The following is a 19,730-nucleotide window of genomic DNA, read 5'->3' on the forward strand; positions in this document are numbered from 1 at the left end:
TTGCCAGTGGTGGCCACCACCACTCATTTTTTGGGCTACGGCACTTATTTTTCGAATTCAGATATTGACTGTGAGCAAGAGAAGGAAAACACACAAACTGGAAAGATGGAGTAAGAAAATGGAACAAAACATCGTCCCAAAGTGAGAAAGCAGGGACCAGCAAGAGTAAGGCAAAATTGACAAGCAGTGTCTGGAGGTGAATTGAAGAGGCCTGGCATATAATATCACTGGGTGCAAGCTTCTGAGCAGAGCTTTGAGCACCGGCAGGCATCATTTTACTAATTAAGAACTTGAGCAGCAACATGTGTTGATGCGTTTTACTAACTTTTGATCTATTGAGCTAAAAATATTTTTTTGTTAATATTTGCAGATTATGCAGGAGGTGATGGATTATGTGGCAAATTCAGCAAATCCATAATTTTTCAAAAAACACTGCAGCCTTTTGAGGCAAATCTCCCATATAAGAAGCAGAAAATCTGCTAATATGTTAGAAGACTTTCTTCTGAAGTTTACCTGAACTAGTATATGATCGAAATACATAAAAAATGGAAGAACACTTTGAAGAATGCATTTCCAATCATATGCCACGTATCCAGGCACCTCAATAGCATGTTTAGTGAGTAGGTCTTCACACATGAGTAAACTTATTTCTCTTTCCATTGGGCACATATAAGAATGTGTGAATGTATCTATATGGTACTTATATAGCACACATCTGGTCAAAAGGCAGTGAAGCACTGTCCAGGGATGAAGGCAAGCCACAGACAACAAATTACTGTGTTACGGGAGCAAAAGAAGACTGTTACTAAATCGTGTGTTCTTTTAGAGATTTGCCTTCATACTCTTTCCTAAATTGGAGTAGGTTTGGTGCGGTCCTGATGCAATACAGGGACATTCTTCTATATCCTGGGTACACAGATGGAAAAGGCCTGTTGCCTTGTTTTGTCTTTTCGATATTTCTTTGTGTACTTCCATCATTAGCAATAAGAATCTGGATGCTATTTTTTTGTGCCCTGTCTAATACTGACACCTCCACATCAGACCAATGGGATGGACGATGTGAGAGATGCCTGCATAATTTATTGGGGTATATGTATTCATTAGAGTCATATTTGGAGTGTTTACTGCATGTTTGGATCCACAATGGGCGTTTTCAAATAGTTTTTCATAAAGAGTAAGAAAAAGATGCTCACAGTATGTGTGCGCAAACAGCGGACATCTGGGGGAAAGGACATCGGCAAAGTTAATAGGTCAGCGCTCAATATTACAGGTGAGACCTCTTGGCTTTGCCAGTGCTTGTTTATTCCGGGATCTCACTGCAGGCTTTTTTAATTTTACATAAGCCTAAAAACATAAATGTATATGTTATCATGTGCAACAGTCGAGAGGAATTCTATCATGCTGTAGGAGTAGAGCTCTTGAAACGCCCTAGGACTAATATGTTAAAATAAAGGATGTGCAACTAGGGATGAAAGCTTAAACAAGTTATGAGCAGAATTTGAGAGACAGGACTTTATTTCAGAAAGAGTGATTATCACACTACCAGAGGTAAATGACAAATATATTCGACAGTAATCCCACACCCATCTTAAAAGGAGAAAATACAAGCTGCTGGAATAACCTGCACCGCTGATGATTGGCACAGCTAGCTATCAGTGAGAGTAAATGAATTATTAACAATTGCATTGCTACTGGCTGAGAAATTAGACACTTCCCCACCAAAAGGGTAATATATATATATATATATATATATATATATATATATATATATATAACTGAAAACAAAATCAGCTCTGAGCAGGTGTAGCTAGTGGCTCCAAAAGAACTAGGAGCTGCAGGAATGTAGCTGAGGTATGGTGACAGCACCCTCGGTTGATTGCAGGGGAGTGGGCTGTACCATCACCCTCCTTTCACTACTCCTGCAATTCATGCTTTTACTTTTATTCCTGGTTGGTCAAGTTTTACCACCTTCGACATTTCGAAGTTGCTGAAAAAGAGAAAACGATGTAATCCACCAGTCCAATTTTAGTTCTGGCAGTAAGTATCACTAGGAGTACATACAACTGGTAGCAGTACCACACTGCCCGTGGTAATGCATGTCAATACCACCAAGATTACCACCGGGTGGAGCAGCAATCTTGGGAATTTAACAATTTTCCATCTGTGGTATTTTATTAAATGAAAGACCATGATAATTAATGTCCCAGGCATGAAAGTTGTAACCAATTAATATCAGAAACAGTTTTTCCTCATTTTGGATATTTTAGCCACCGTTGAGCTTTTATTTCAAAGCGATGTCTACTTGAGTTCCTGAACATAAGTAGATTGGAGATGGTTTTAATTGAGAACCATCCTCAGAGGAGAAAACTCACTCGGATTTGGGATCCTGTCCTGGGCTGGTTGCACAAGGTAGCTACATAATAGCACAGTCCTGCCTAGTCAGAATGTATTTTTCCGTTTTGGTGCTCTCCTCCACATATTCATGGTTATCTAGCACATGAATTAGTTTCTTCCTTCCTGTTTTCAGGGAGGAAAATTTATTATTTTGTTTAGTTAATTGGTCTCTTTTTGATTAAGGGTGTTAGGTTTTGCTCTGTCTTGCTCGCTGTGCTCTTATCTTTCATTTGCTTGTTAAGCAATGTATTTGGCCCTCTTGTTTCTGTTATTTTGTTGCTTTCTCGATCAGTTTGAAATCAATAAAAATAACTTTGCCATATTCACAGTAAACTACCTACCATAAAACAACACACTGACAGAACCGTAGCGATGTACCTGAGAACCGTCAAAGAGCAGCATAATCTCTACCAGAGAATAAAGTAGATACATGAGTCTCTCTGGCAAAGAGGTGGAAGGGTGAGGTATCGTGTGTTTGGTGAACTTGTACCAGTAGGAATACTAGGGAACATATCGGTGGATATTTAATTGTGAGTAGATCATTTTAAAAGACCGCCAATCGGAGGTCGGCCGGACCAGGACTGAGACAGAGTCGGAAGGACTTAAGTCTGCTCAACATCGTAATTAGCCCCAAAATTGGTAAAATCGATACATCAGACACTTGGTCCCAAATTACTCTATTTATTCCAAAAATTCTGATACAGTGTAACAGTTTATCTTAATTTTCCACCTTACTGTATTTACCGTGCCGAATCTGCTGATATAAGAATTAGTTACAGTGTAAAACTTCACAAATAGACAATAGTTACTGATCGACTTCATGCATATCAACGATCCATCATTCATGGACTTCCACTAAAGATTTGCTTCCTATCAAAATGTATACCTCTGCTAAAGACACAGGGAGAGCATTCCAAGTTCCTGATTCCCAAAAGATGCAAGCGCTGCAATGAAGAATAGGTGAACTGAATAAAAAAAAAATTGTGAATACAGATTGTTGTCAGCGCTAGTTCTAGGTCGGCCTCAAGCATAGAATGCGTCTACAAAAATCTAATGGCCAACACAATGACATCTATAAAAAAAACTGTTTTCCATACACATGCATCATCTCGTTCTGTTCGATTTTCGGCCGTCAGATAATCTGCCTGTTTAGGGTCAAAGCGGACATGCCCCTTAGCGCATTCTATGGGTTTTTTCTACTTATAAATATTTTACTTTATGTAGAAATTCCTCCATTACCATCTCCAGAAAGCACTGGGGGGTTGAGTGTTTTTCATTCCAATTACGGCCATGCTTTTGGTAGTAAAGTTATGTGCAAGAATTGGTTGTGAAAACATTTGAGAATATTTATGAACAGGCACAAAAAAGCTTAGATTTTTTGTCAGTATTCGTAATGGGCAGCCTCTGGCACCTCCCTTTGAAAAAATCGCGTTTTTAAACCTAGTTCTACAAATTTAAATTCAGAAGAGGCTCTGTACCTGCTGATTTTCTGAGGATGTAAATACCGTTTGTAGATATAAATATGAGCAGATGTTGATTCATGAATAGAGGTCAGTCATTTGGACCTGCAGATGGCACTGTAATGCAGTTAAGTTGAACTTGACTATTCAAAGGTTATGTTTATCCTCCCTTCAATTACAAAATGTTTAGGTCTCGCCTACGCAGCGCGCATGCGCTGCATAGGAAAGAGACCTCTTGAGATTGCTTCATCTTTCCAGGCAAAAACGTGCACTTGTTGCATTGCTTACAATGCAACGCGTGCACGTTTTGGCGATTTCCTTGCTGGAGCGCGCGGCACCATATGGTCACACGCTCCTACAAGGGAAACGCTGCCTGCTCTCGCACCCCCCACCCACTTGCAAGAGGCGTGTGTGCTCGCGCTTTCACACGTGGGCAGATCAACGTAAGATGGTGGCTGGAACCGGTGAGTTTTCGTTAGTCTGTCTGTCAGGAGGTCATAAGTGGGCTTGTTTGTCCGTGAATTGCTTGTGTTCTGTGAAACAAGCAAGGGCACTGTTGGTGCCATGCGTGAATTAAACCTTGTTATTCAAATGCAGCGTTTCCTTTAAACAAAGGGTGCGCCCGCTGCTGCTTCTGCTATCTCCCCAACGCACACATACAGCAAGTGATAACATCGCGGAGCATCTGGGAAGGAAATAGTCGATGCACTCTATCGTCCCCTCACCGTCATCACCCCTACCGCCTCGGTGTCCACCACCGCCACCCCTCCCTCCTCCTTGTTTTTCATTGAGACTTGACCTCCCCCAGCACCCTCCATCCCCCGTTGCTCCCCCGGCCCCGCTTCCCCCACGATTTCTGTTTTCTTTGGACGCAGCTAATACTGATAGGGATTTGGGGCAGAGACTGCCATGCCAATCAAAGAATGCATGGCAAAAGGAGCCTGCCAGCTGGATAACGCCCTGCCTGACCTTCCGCCTGGGCCAAGCTCCCAGCCTGAGGGAGGGCGCACTCACCCCGAAAGCACGGGTGGACCCATTACCATAGTATCCTCAAACATCCCAAAGCTACCACAATCACTCTGTCTCCCGATCCATTCTCCTACTAAATCTGTTCTCCCATCTGCCATGCCACCTCCACACCAAGCAGGAATCCCCTTCAACATCCCTACACGCCACTCTGGGGTCAGTGGCACCCCTATCCCTCACCACACTCCAGCTCTGAATGAATCTCCCATTGCCATGTCTCTCCCTACAGTAGACAGCGAGCCAGATCCCCCACTGCCCTTATCTCATCCCCACCCACCCCACAGGTAGCAGAGTGCACCCTGTCTCCCCACCGCCACCCTCAATCTTAAACCCTCCGAATCCCCACACACCCTGCAGAGAGCAGGGATGATCCTTCTCTCCATGCAAGTCGATGTCTAATGCTCAATTATGTACATAAAACCTCGCGGATGTGGCGTAAGAACCAGAGCTGCTGACTTTGGACCTGGAGAAGGGGTTCGAGTCTCGGCGTTGGTTCAACATCCTGTGATTCTTGTGGTAAATCACTAATCTCCCCGTCTTCCAAAAAGGTGAATGTGTTTTTTGTGCAATTTAAATGGTGCTCATGTAAAATGCTGCAATACATTTGGCCGAGTTTGTGCTATATAAAAGTGCAAGAAAAAAACTTTAGGTTGCAGCTGACAAATGTCCTTGTTCAAGTAATTGTTTCTTAGCTAAATAACGTCCGGCAAGGGACTTATGTTTCAGAGAAGAAATACTAATGATACATTTTCAAAACCTTTTTTCAGTTCTGACTAATGTAGTAACGCACCCGGAAGCTGCTTTAGTCCCCCCTTTTTGCATTTTTCAAACAGTCTTTGTGCACAACCAAGCTGCCTATGCACGTTGCACCAGAATGGTACACACAGTGTGCGGCTTTGAGGGACGCTTTTATGTCTCTGTGTCTGTTTGTGAAGAATAACAAGCATTTGCAATGCAATAGGTCTCGCATATACGTGAGTTATGCTATTGTAAATGACAATGCCTTTAATTTATATTTAAAAAAAACCAAAACATAAATAAAAGGCATTGTCATTTACAATGGGAATAGCTCAAACTCTTGTTATTGCGAGACCTATTGCATTGAAAATCTTGTTTTAAGATTGAATTAATTTAAATATGCAACAACGTCTGCTGAATAAGCTCCATACCCTGCAGAATGCAGCAGCCCTATGCTGCTAGGAACCCCAAATTTCCATTCAGCCTCCCACGCCCTACAAAGACTACACTGGCTGCTTACCAGGCAACTAACCATTTTCAAAGCCCTCTGTATTGCCCACAAGGCCCTGCAGGGTACGGATCCTCAAGAACTCTTCGGTCCACTTTGGCCAAGAATGTCAGGATCCCCCGGTTTAGACTTACCAATTGCTCCCCAGGAGTTTCATGGGTTGCACAGCCAAACTATGGCACAGCCTTCAATTCTTTCTAAAATCCCAGTCAACTCTGCTTAGTTTAAATCTAAAGGCTTAGATCTAAAAAACTGGCTTTTTCAAATTAATCCCACATCACTGGAAAGACCTATGTACACCGTAGCGCTAAAACGCCTTATGGCATTTGTGCTCTTTAAAAAAATTAAGATTAACATTAGCAATTTATAAAAAAAAGCACATTTTTACACAAAATACTCTGTGCAATAACTGCGATGATTAAAATAAAAAGTCAGGCTAGGCACACACTGAAGTGAAGCTAACCCTACCACTGAAGAAATTAAACGTATCATATTTATAAAACTGGACACTGGTGGGTTTAACAAATGAGAAGAACTCTAGGCTTGTCTGGGATTAAAAAGCACCGCAGGAGTTTTTATAAATATCGACCCATATTGCAACTGAGTGAGTGTGTCAGATGAGCCAGGGGTGTTTGGAGGAGTTCATCTGCTGGAATTCTTTTTTTGTTTTGTGTCTAATAGGCCAAATAACTCATTTTGCAGCTGACTTGACTCAAACATAAACATTGGATAACCATCATTTTTAAAGTAAAGAGAAAATAATGAATGATTCTAATTATTGAGTACTCTGGTGCCATACTTTCCCTGCATCACCAATTCACCAATGAGCCTATAAGAAAGAAACCTTGAGTACTTTAGTGCAGTACTGTGGGGGATTATTTCCCTGCATCACCATTCATCAATGCGCCTATAATAAAAAAAGAAAATGATGCACTAATCCTTCAATTCTGCTTTTGGCTGGATGGGCTGTCTTTCCTTTATCCCATCCAGTCTTGAAAGCAGCCCTCCACCCTACTGGGGTTTTCCCCTGTAGTCAGTGAGGCCTATCTACCCCAGCAGTCACTATGACTAACAATAACAAGGAAACTACTTGTTAGGCAGGCAACATATGTCTCACTGCTAGTCCATACATACAATTAAGAAACTTTAACGCCTCTAACAGAAGCTACAAATAATGCACACAATGGACTAATCTGCCTTGTCAGGTGAAATCCTCAAACAAGCAAGAATGAGGTTTAGCAAGTTGCTGTTAGGAAGTGGATAAGAACAATTCTGCTATGGTTTCAGCAAGTCAAATTAATGTAATTATCTTTCTTTATATAAACCAGTAGGAGGGAAGGCACAAAATGTTTGATTTAGAATCCACACCCTAGCTTAACTTGCACTTCTACTGCACGTCAGTACTCAGCCATGCAATGATTTTTTGTTTCCTGCTTCCTGCTTGTAGTTGCAGGGAGAGAAACACCGGTTTATGTGAAGAAAGAAAACAATGAATACAAAGGGCAGCACAAACTGAGAATAAGCATGACAACCTCCTAATGCAACACTTGGTACTCATTGTGTAAGAAAGGTTGGGCAGCAGTGATTCGGTGAGCAAGTAGTCAAAGCGTAAAAAATACAAAGATTATGGTTCATGAGCAAGTTTGCAGAACTGGTGAGGGCAAACTGGTTGGCTCGGTTGAAGTCAAAAATACAACAAGGAACTTAAAAGTGGCACCTTTAAGACAGGCAGACTATGTATCCTCATCTATTCCCGGACAGAACACTTACAGCATTTTGAAATCTCAATGCAAAGAGGAAGCATTTGGAATTGAAGGGCATATAGTGAGGGGCGACAGCAGCGACCAATTTGGCATTGCATGTGGGCATCGGCGTCATGAGACTTAAGAGTGGTGGATGCGCATCGAGCCAACTTTCAGTCTATGGCGATATCCACTGGTCACTTCTGAACTGTGCATCCTGTGTTCTTAAAACAGGAGTGTCCAACATAGAACCAGGATCACAACCCAATTACTTTGTGATGTTTGAATAAGTATGTAAGCATTGATTATTAGTGATTGCATCAGCGGTACTCGAGGCAAAGAGTACTATATGCATTTTCCAGTTTTCTTTCATGATGAAAAGGTCGAATTAATTTGGCTCTTGTCCACTACATTACAGGTGACATATGATGATGAGGCTTTGGTGAGTGCACAGTTACCAAGAGTGCCTAGTTGTTTTGGTTGCATAGTGGAGGAGGGGAGCGCTAAATAGGAGTTAGATTATAAAAGATCAGCCACCTGATCTAGGGAGGAAGCCCTTAGGAAAAAAGCAGTTGGCATTGTGATGCTGAAGAAAGAGAAGGAGAGAGGATTTACAAATGGAACTGTAGCTGTAAATGAAGAAGGATAGTAGAGTAAAAGGCACATTGACAGAGAGTGCTTTGAAGACCAAACGCTGAGAGGAAGGAAAAGAAGTTTGGCGAAAAGGTGAGAATTAGAAATTGAGGATTGAGAAGGGAGGTTAAACATTAGAGATACTGCTGCATTTTGGACAGTTTGGGGTTGTGGGAGAAGGCATTTATGAAGGCCGAGCTAGAGTTAGCTGCCATCATTCAATTGAGAGAAAATAACAGATTGGACAATAGTTTTCGGGAATTCGAGGGAAGACTTGCATTTTTCTCAAAAGTCAAATGTAAAAGAAGCAATTAGCAGACACTTGTTGAAGATGAATCAGATTGTACACAGAGTTAGACGAAATGGTTAGCTGTCCACAAGCCAGAAGGCCAAATAGAGGGAGGACAATTCACGATCAGAACCTGTTTTTGAGCTTCAGCCAATTCGATTTCATCCAGGAGTCAACATTTGAAAGGCAGACACAGAGGTTGTCTTGGTCTTAATGGTGATCGTCATCTAGCCTCGGAAGAATCTGAGTGTCACGGACGTATGACATGAGCTTCAAACCAAAAGAAGGTATGATCTTACCCTGAGTAGACATGTAGAAATTAAATAAAGTCAGCCTCAGTAAGGAGCCCAGAGTTTTGGACACCTTGTCCAAAGTAGGGATAAATTCAGAGCGATTAAAGGAGTGGGGCTTCCTTGGTCCGTGATCATTTGGAGGTTGGTTGCTACTATGGGGAAGGAAGATTTAGGGCCAGATGTAGGTCGCCAATTACCGGTCGGTAACGGCCAATTTCGGCCGTTACCGACCGGTATTTGGGATTTGGCATGTAGGGGGCATTGTATTTACAGAATCGGTATATTTACCGATTCGGTAAATTTACAGAATCGGTAAAATACCGAATCTGTAAATTTACCGATTCTGTAAATCAAGATGTAGGTGGCACTGTAATCAGTGCCACAGGCCCTTACCGAATCGTTATTTACTACGGAATACTATTCCATGGTAAATAACGAATTCCAGTGTACATGCACATCTGTGCCATGTGGCAAACAGACATGCCCTAAGGGCATGTCTGTGTGTCACATGGCACACAAGCCAGAAACAGGGGTGCAACAGGGTGTCAAAGTGACACCCTGTCCCCCTTGTAAAATCGGTAATTTTACCGATTCGGTAATCACCGAATCGGTATTTGCTAATGAATCCTATGGGCTTCAAGGCCCATAGGAATCAATGGCAAATACCGATTCGGTAATTACCGAATCGATAATTACCGAGTATTACCGATTCGGTATTTTTACCGAATTTTTTACCTACATAGCAATTACCGAATTGTAAATACCGAATCAGTAAAATTCTGTATTTACCATTTGGTAATTTGCTATTACCTACATCTGGGCCTAAGTGTTATACAGATGACAGGAGCTCGACTGAAAAGACGAGAAAAATGTGTGCTTCTAGGGATTAAGAAATGTGGAGATTAGTTTGCTTCTCCAGGATTTTAGAAGGAAAGAGCAGTAGAGAAATAGAAAGGCAATTGCTAAGAATAGTCGTTTCAGCAGATGGGTTTTTATAAACCAGTTTTATTGATTTGAGTTTAAGTAATCACAACAAAAGTAGTACTTTCAAATAGGCCCCACCAACTGCGGAGGACAAGTTGTAATAATCCCACCACTTGCTCCACACTTTGTAAAATTACTGAGGCCAGCCCCAGGCAAAATAAATCTGCTCCTCTAGTTTGGCATACCAATCCATAGAGAATGTCCAGAAGACCAGGCTTGGTGCCTGGGGTAACTTCCAATTCCTCGCCATGTCCCTCTTGGCCACTATCATTGCCACACTAACCAGCGTATGGTCAGTTCTTGTGCCACCAAGGTCCACTAAAAGCCCCAAAAGTGTCAACTTAATAGCAAGTGTAGCAGTTTTGTCCAAGACTCCGGAGAGAGTTCTGCATATATGTACCCACTAAAAACTAATCCGTGAGCAGCTCCACAACATGTAGAAGAAATCAGCCTCGGGGCAGAGCATTTAGGAAAGTTAGGCTCTGATCAAAGGCCAGCGTGCCACAGTCCAAGCTGTGTCATATATGTGATATGTAAATTATTAAGTTGAATGAGCTAGGGAAGACGGTCACCCAGGCCCTCGTCACCAGCCGACTGGACTACGGCCACGCCCTCTACGCCGGAACCACCGCCAAGCTCCAGAAGACACTCCAGCGGATCCAGAACGCCTCAGCAAGACTCATCCTCGACATCCCCCGACACAGCCACATCTCCGGACACCTGAGAGACCTGCACTGGCTCCCGGTCAACAAGAGAATCACCTTCCGTCTCCTCGCCCACGCACACAAAGCCCTACACAACCAAGGCCCAGGATACCTCAACAGCCGCCTCAACTTCTACACTCCCACTCGCCAGCTTCGATCGACCAGCCATGCCCTCGCCGCCGTCCCCCGCATCCGAAGAGCCACCACAGGAGGAAGGTCCTTCTCCTTCCTGGCCGCCAAGACCTGGAACTCCCTCCCGACCCACCTCCGCCTGACCCAAGACCACCTCGCCTTCAGGAAGCAGCTCAAGACCTGGCTGTTCGAGCAGTAGCGGACCCCCCTCCCCCAAGCGCCTTGAGACCCTCTGGGTGAGTAGTGCGCTATATAAATGTTTTGATTGATTGATTGATTGAGAGTCATGAGGGTATGGCAAGCTCCTGAGGAGCCATACATGCTATTCACTATTCGCCTTCATCCAAGTCTCCAAGCCAACTCTCCCACTTCCCCCAGAGAGAGTCCACTGCCTCAGAGGCATTGCCAATCATATAGCGATACACTGGAAAATCCCCCCTCTGCATCAATAGCCGAGCTTCCAATGGGCTATATTACGGTAAGTCCACTTGGTCTGTCATGTATCACCCAAGTGCATGCCTCAACTGCAAATATCTGTGGAATTGTGTATGGGACAGCTGTAAAAGAGCATGCATGTCTGCAGAGGAGCGCATATGATCACATGACCAAATATTGCCCAGTACTGTCATTACCATCATGTTTCACTTTCAAAAACTCTATAAACGTGCTGCATGCCACCACCCTCTCAACAATGTTGTGTATACCGAGTCAATTTCCTGTCCCATTCGATTGGCAGCTCTCTATACAAGAATATTTGTCCTTGTGAGTTCTGGAACATGAAGAGAAATGGGCCTACCGTACAACTAGTGCATCACCCCATCTAGACCAAGACAGTGTATTTCAAGCTGGTATGTCGGGTCGCTGCACCCACCAGCCATCCAGTCACTGACAACCAGGGGCTAGAATGCCAAATAACACAGTCAAATATCCACTACTAGACTACTGACATGTGGTACTCGGAACAAGCAATGCATGGGGGCAGTCCCTCCAGATGAAGAAGCGGATTTGAGCCGCAACCTCAGTGAACAATGTATTGGAAATATGGAGTGGGAAATACTGCAGGGTGTATAAAAAGCTTGGGAGTATCATCATCTTTATGACTTCGACCCGACCTAGGGTATTGAGAGGGAGGGTAGACTATGTAGCCAGATGAGCCTTGGTTGCCCAAAGAAGGGGGTAATGGGAGTGTGAGATTGGACAGTATAAATATTTTAAATCCTAGGTATTTAAAACTGATGCAGTGGAACAGAATCTCTTACCGTTAGGCCAGTACTGCGCTGAAACCATGTATAGGAACCAGAAGCGATTTAGTTCAATTCATCTGAAGCCCAGAGGCATCCCCAAACAGACTTAAAATCTACAACTTACAGGGCCAGACACCTGAGGGTCGTTTAGAAACAGCAGGATGTCATCAGTGTATAAGGCGATTCTGTCCTCCATTGTGTCATTCCATCTCCAACTCCGCAGCTAAGCATCACAATGAATCATTCGTGCTAAGGGTTCAATAACCAGTACGAGGAGGATGGGAGATAGAGGGCAACCCTCGCCAGTGCCACGTCTAATTATGAAGATGTGGGCTAACACACCATTAATAAGAACTTGTACCGAGGGCTCTGTATAGAGTATACCGACCATGCGACAAAAATTTCCACCAAATCTCATGCCTAGTAACACATCACCAAGGTAATCCCAATCGATGGTGTTAAATGCTTTTTTGAAGTCAACTAGCATGAGAGCTGTCTCTCTACCTATGTCGTGACGTATGCCAAAGCTGCATGCACTCGGCGGATACACTGTCTTGTGCTCCGGTTGGGCATGAAAACGCACTGGTCAGGGTGGATCAGTAGACCGAGGATTGGATGAAATCAATTTGCCAGAATCTTGGCATATATCTTAACATCCATATTAATCATGGAGTTAGGGCGAAAGGAGGCACATCCCAAGGTTGGTTGATCTGGTTTAGGGATAACTACAGTAGTTGCTAGATCAAGGTGTGGGGGAGGGATCCTCTGCCCTCAAGTTCCTCATAGAGCTGCAGCAAGTGAGGGTCCATGATGTCACGGGGTTTGGAGTAATACTCTAAAGGAAAGCCTTCTGGGCCTGGTGTCTTTCTAGATTTTAGGTCACGAATGGCAGCAAGGACTACATCCTGTGTTATGGGAATCTCCAAAGCTGTGCGTTGGGTAGCTTGGAGATGGGGAAGAGGGATATCAGGGAAAAGTGGGTTCACTAATTCACAAGAAGGACACAGCCGCTGGGCATATAGGTCCCTGTAATAGTCTGAAAACACATTTGGGGTGGTCACTGGGGTGGTCTCTGAGGTTCCGGTCTTATTCTTGATCCAGGGATGAGCCGAGAAGCAGTATCATGGGTATCTAGCCTGTACAGAAGAGTGCAGCTCTTATATCCATGTTCATAGACCCTTGGGGGGATGTACCGCAGCACTGTCGGGCCTTGAGGAAATTCAATTGTCATAAGGATACCTGAATGATGACATTGGCGTCTACTGCCTGTTTCCAAAGATAGTATAAAATATTCCAGTTCTGCCAGTTAGCAGTGGCGGCCCGTGTCTGCATATTTAAAATATGATTTAGCCACCATTCGAAGCGTGACTTTACCTGCTGCCCTTAGAGTGCTAGCTCTATGGACCATACAAAATTAAAGAGGGCCTGCAGCTCCCTCTTCAGGTGGTCAAGAAAGCCGTCATCGGTAAGCAACCAGGCGTTCAGACGCCATACAGTATGGCAACATTGCACAAGGACCCCCAATTGGAGCAAAAGAGGGGAATGGTCTGATATTCCTCGTTGTAATATCTGAATAGCAGAAGTAGTAGGAAGACCTGTAGTAAAAAGAAATATATGGTAATTCGAGACTGGGCTTTTGTAGACGCAGAGACATGGGTATATGCTCTTTCCCGGGGATGTCACAACCTCCAAACGTCGTATAGGCCCAAGGAGGTCATCCAAGAACCCAGCCTCCTGGACAGCCCAATGCGCCTATGTGAGGGAGATCAGAAACATCAACTGTAGTGTCTGGCACGGCATTAAAATCTCCCCCAGTGAGGAGTGTTCCATAGGGCAGCATTACAACAACCATTGTGAGGTCTTTAAATGTCTGTCTGTGTAGGTGTGGAGGATTGTTAACACTCAAGATGGTTCCCTGACAAAACATCGACACCCAAAACATCCCAATACCACAATATAGTTTCATAAATATAGATGTCAAAAATATCGACATCCTATATTTATAAAGGTAAGTACAAAAATATTGAAAACAAATATCGATGACATAAATATAGATGTAAAAAAATATCGTTTTTATATATATATAAAATAAAATAATAAATATTAAATATATTAAATAATAAACTTAATTTAAAAAATCGATAAAATATACATATTAACAAAAATAACAAATAAACCTAACTTAAAAAGTTAAACACACATAAATAATAATTATATATATTTACTATAAAACAATTAATAAACTATTAATTTAAATGTATTTTATAATTGTAAAAATATATTAAAATGTAACAAATAAATATATATATATATATATACACATACCAATAACATAAGATTAATGTTAAAAATCGTTCTATTAGTATATAAAACATCAAACAATTTAAATATTTAAACTTAAATATCCCACTTCAGTCAACACAACAGTAGGGAAAGTGTTGGATAGCTGTGGGGTAAAAATTACTATTCCCACTCCAGTGAGTACAACAGTAGGGAACATGTTGGATAGCTGTGGGGTAAAAATTACTATTCCCACTCCAGTGAGTGCAACAGTAGGGAAAGTGTTGGATAGCGGAGAGGTAAAAATTACTATTTCCACTTCAGTCAGTGCAACAGTAGGGAAAGTGTTGGATAGCAGAGAGGTGAACATTACTATTCCCACTTCAATAAGTTCAACAGTAGGGAAAGTGTTGGATAGCTGATGGGTAAAAATTACTATTCCCACTTCAATGCATGCAGCAATAGGGAAAATGTTGAATAGCGGAGGTGTCAAAATTACTAATCACACTCCAGTGAGTGTAACCGTAGGGAAAGTGTTAGATAGGGGAGGTAAAAAACTACTATTCACACTCCAATTAGTGCAACGGTAGGGAAAGTGTTGGGTAGCGGAGGGGTTAAAATGACTATTCCCACTCCAGTCAGTGCAACAGTAGGGAAAGTGTTGGATAGCAGAGAGGTACAATTTACTATTCCTGCTCCAATGAGTGAAACAGTAGGGAAAGTGTTGGATAGCGGAGGGGTAAAAATTCGTTTTCCCACTCCAATGAGTGCCACAGTAGGGAAAGTGTTGGATAGCGAAGGAGTAAAAATTACTAGTCCCACTCCAGTGAGCGTAACAGTAGAGAAAGTGTTGAACTGGGCCTATTGGATAATCACGGCATCGAGGTCGGAGCATTTACAAAGTTCTGTAATAGAAAGCGCCATTCAAGGGAGGGCTCCCTGGAGGCAAAACTTTGGCGAGAAATAGCAAAAAGCCAGTCCAGCCTGAATCATTGTCATCAACTGGATCACAGTTTAAAACTGCTAGGAGTCAAAGAACTCTGGGAAACAAACCCTTCCCAGCAGGTGCTTAAGGCTGTTATTAAGAAGAGCGTCAGACTGTGGTCATTTCATTCAGACAGGGCAATTCTGTCAAAAAGGAATCACGTCTGGGCAGTAATCACAAATTTCAAACCAGGAGTCAAGTCGCCTAACTTATCCAGCTCTTTTTCATTTTACTTGAAACAAAAGTTCTTAGCTCTAAGGATGGGTGACTGGCCATTCTTAAAGAACCTGCCCGACTGGCGTCGTCCAGATAACAACATCGAATGCAGGTTGTGTGGCTATCACTCTGAGACACTGGAACACATAGTTTGTGCATGCCCTGCTATGCTCACAGACAGACGGCTAATACTGTGAGGCGAATGGATCAGGCTAGGAGTTCAAATCTGCTGTCAGGCCATAATAGCAGCCCTCAATCCTGAAAACTCCAAGCTGAACATTGGGCTCACTAAATTAGTCCACAAAGGGTTAAAGCAGCTGGAAGAAATTAGCGCTGCCAAATCTGGGAGCCAGCCTGCCGGATTAACAACAGAACCTCAAATTGCTAACATCAGCTGTACTGTTCCCGGTCATCCAGGCGAAGACAGTCTGCCCACAAGGCATTCAAACGTTTTAAATTACTTACAACTTCTGCATTCTATTTTAGAAAAAAAAAAACATTTTTTTATATGCTGACTATCATTCATTGACAATGCTCTAGTGGGTTTCTACTCAGCGGTCCTTTTTTACAATGAACTGATCAAGTTTTAATTTGAAATGGTTTTAACCAAACAATAAAGAATAGCAATGTAGAGAAAGTGTTGGATTGCGGAGGGATAAACATTACTATCCCACTTCAGTCAATTCAAAATTGAAAACAAATAAAATATCGACCAAAAATATTTGAAAAACAAAATAAATAAAAAAATATATATAAATATATTTAAAATTAGAATATATTTAATATTATACTTAAAAAAAATATTATAATGTTAACTACATATAACAAAAACCTACAAATATTATATTAAATGAAATAGAAAAATATTCTTCAAACAAGCAAACAATTTTAGTTAGAAACTATTTATAAACAAAAACATTACATACATTTATTTTATTTACATCCTACCCTATAACACTACACAATTCACAACCCACATCTTAATTACAAATAAAATGTACTTCCATAATTAACATAATAAATTATCAATTAAATATTAATTAAAAAATCTTGAAACACATAAAAATGTTTTAACTTTCCCCCTTTACCCCTAAAAAACCCCCACAACCCACACCTAAAATTATTTACACAATTCCCATATTTAATTTTCAATTAATGAAATAATATTAATTAACAACTAACTAATTAAAAATAAATTACTTCCCACACTTTACCCCTATAAACCCCACAACCTGTACCTAAAAATAATTACACAATTACCATATTTAACTTTCAAATAAATAATTAATAATAATTAACAACAAATTATTAAGTAATTGGGGCGTGGCCAAGCCGCCAACCAAAATAGCCTTGCGGTGTTGAAGCTCCGCCAGTCATCCCAGCTAAACTGATTTATCCCCCGCCTTACCGGCAGTAGTCTCCACGAGTCTCATCTCGTTGCGCGGACGAGGTTTTGCGGCACATGGAGATCTGATTTCCTCGCAAGACGATGCCCCAGTGTTGGAGTTCTGGCGGATGGAGAGCCGTGGGGCGGAGCAACAATGGCGGCTACGGCCCGATCCTAGATTTCGAGACGGCGCGGAGAAGAGCGGCTGTGATCTGACTGAAGCGGGGACCCCTGGCGACAGTGAGTGCCCCAGGAGTGGGTTGGCTTCCTCGCGCTCCCCATTAATAAGCCCTGACGGCTGGATTGGGGTGCGGCCTCACTTTGCTGCCCCTGATCTGTAATGCTCGCTCCCACTGCATCCCTACGGCCCCGCTGGGACAGGGCCTGCGGGTGAGACGCTTGAGGCAGCCTGTAGCTCCCTGCGCCCGGTTGCCTCCCGGCGTGTCTCCGCTCGCACGCTGCATTCCAGGATATGGCTGGGGCAGTTTGGTGCAAAACTCAGCCGCCTCGCTGCAGAGTGAGAACAGCAGCAGCCCTGGCCGTGCAGTTTGAGGTCAAGACACAGGTCAGCACCTACACTGAAGCCAGGGTCTACCCTTCATAGGAAGCGCCCAATGCGTTACACACTCTGCCCTTCTGAGAACCCCCGCTGGGTGCCTGATCATTCCTGCGGCCTAGATCATTGAGCATCATCGTACAGCCTTCATGGATCAATTAGTCCTGACTGCTTATCTACTAGCTTGTGCAACTGGTGGAGGGTCCCACCATCCCTTGGTGCCTAGTCCTGGGCTTGCACTATATTCAGGATTTGGAGACCACACCTGGCGTGCTCCCCACTCAGGGTGCCTGCAACAGGTGATTCGAGGTGCAAATAACGTCTGCTGCAACGCAACTTGGGGCACCACACACAGGTCGCCCCTCTCTGCATCTCGGGGCCCTGGCCTGGACCGGTGCCCCCATGCCACCCTAACAAGGTTGCTGCACCGCATCCCCGCCAACTTCACTGGGCGCAAAGATCCCAAACAGAAGACCCTCCCATTCGAAAAGCTAGTGGAGAAGGTACCCGAGGACAGCTCTACCATGGCGGAGGGTGGGCAGGGTTCAAACCGTGGCGATGACCCTACCGCCCCATCAACCTCCTTGTTGCAGGAGATGAGAGCGGGCTTTAGAGCACTGGATGGGCGATTTGATGCCCTGGACAAAAACCTTGCGAGTTTAGGAGCCAAAATCCAAGTTCATGAAGACGCCTAGATGTGGCGAAGACGAGCATCTCTGACATTGAGGATGGTGCAGTGCAGTCCCTCAAGAGGCTGGAACAGGTGGAGAGCATTCTCAAGGAAGTGGCTATCAAGAACGAGGACATTGAAGCGTGAAGTAAACGCAACAACATCCGCATCCTTGCAGTGCCGGAGTCCACAGCCTCGGCCCGCCTTGACCTCTTTGTTGTGACTCTCCTGGCTGACCTGTTTGGGAAGGAGTCCTTTACGTCCAGGTTCGTGGTTGAGCGCACTCACCGTTCCTTGCAGCGCAGGCCCAACCCGTGCTGTCCTCCACCTCCCATCATTGTGCGCATCATGAACTTTCAGGATCGCAACACTGCACTACGCCTCGCAAGAGAACGCAGCGACAATATGTGGCAGGGCTCCAAACTTGCTTTCTACCCAGACTTTACGATCATGGTGAAGGAGGCCTGCCGCAAATTTAATAGGGTCAAGGCCACACTCCGAAACTTGGGTTTGAAATACGGGATGTTATACCCCGCCAGGTTGACAGTGGACGTTGGCTGCCGATCCCACATCTTTGAGAATCCAACCGAGGTTCAGGAATTTTGCTGTGCTTACAAACAAACCAACAACCAGTCAGTTGCTGATGGGGGAAGACCCTCCCCTCCACATAGTGGTTCTGACGCAAGCATGGCTTCTTCACTGGGGCCGGAACTGGTTGACTATGCCGAGTTGACTTTTTTCCATTATGGCTGGACTGTATGGGTATAAATAGCACTCTTCATTTGGAAATATTTCATTTAGCTGGTCGTCTGTCGTGGCGTTGCCTCACCTCATGGTGTACACCTTGGGTTTATTTTTGGTTCCACAAATGTACTGTTTTAGGGTTTTTTCACTCCACTGTAAAGTCAATTGGTACTACATGTACTGTTATTTGCTGTGGATTTGCCTTGCTCTCTTTGTGATAAGGTTGGGTGGAGGGTGGGGGGGATGTTTACTATTGCATAGAAATGCCTGGTTATTTTCTGGTAAGTTCACTGTCACAGTTCGCATTTAATTGTTGGTGCATGTATCTGTCATTCATGCCACGTCTCTCAAATTGCTCAGCTGTGTAACATTGTTGGCACCTCTAAACTGTCTTTGATGTCCTAGAATGTCAGGGGCCTCAATGATAACCGTAAGAGAAGGCAGGTGGTTCACTATCTACTCCGGCACAATGTGGACATTGCCTTTCTGCAGAAAACGCATTTACCTAAATCCGACTCTGCTCGCTTTGCTTCAAGCTGGGGTGCGCAGAGGTACTTTGCCAATTTGAGCAATTATGCCAGGGGCACAGCAATTCTCATTCACAAGAGGGTCCCCTTCAGTCTTCGATCTGTTATAGCTGATACTGTGGGTAGGTACACCATTGTCACTGGGTCGCTCAGGGGTCCCAGCGTGGCTTTGGTTTGTGTATACGCCCCAAACACTGACTCCCCGCAATTTTTCCATT

At 43.5% G+C, this 19,730-nt stretch overlaps 1 protein-coding gene across 1 annotated transcript in view; it reads right to left on the reverse strand.

Annotated features, from left to right (window-relative positions):
- The window catches only part of LOC144820245 (transmembrane protease serine 11C-like), a 405,011-nt gene that overhangs the window by 102,544 nt on the left and 282,737 nt on the right, over positions 1 to 19,730 (reverse strand). The gene's annotated exons all lie outside the window — the stretch shown is intronic.

The sequence above is a fragment of the Lissotriton helveticus genome, chromosome 2_1 (assembly GCF_964261635.1).
Source record: "Lissotriton helveticus chromosome 2_1, aLisHel1.1, whole genome shotgun sequence".
In the NCBI taxonomy this organism is placed as follows: Eukaryota; Metazoa; Chordata; class Amphibia; order Caudata; family Salamandridae; genus Lissotriton; species Lissotriton helveticus.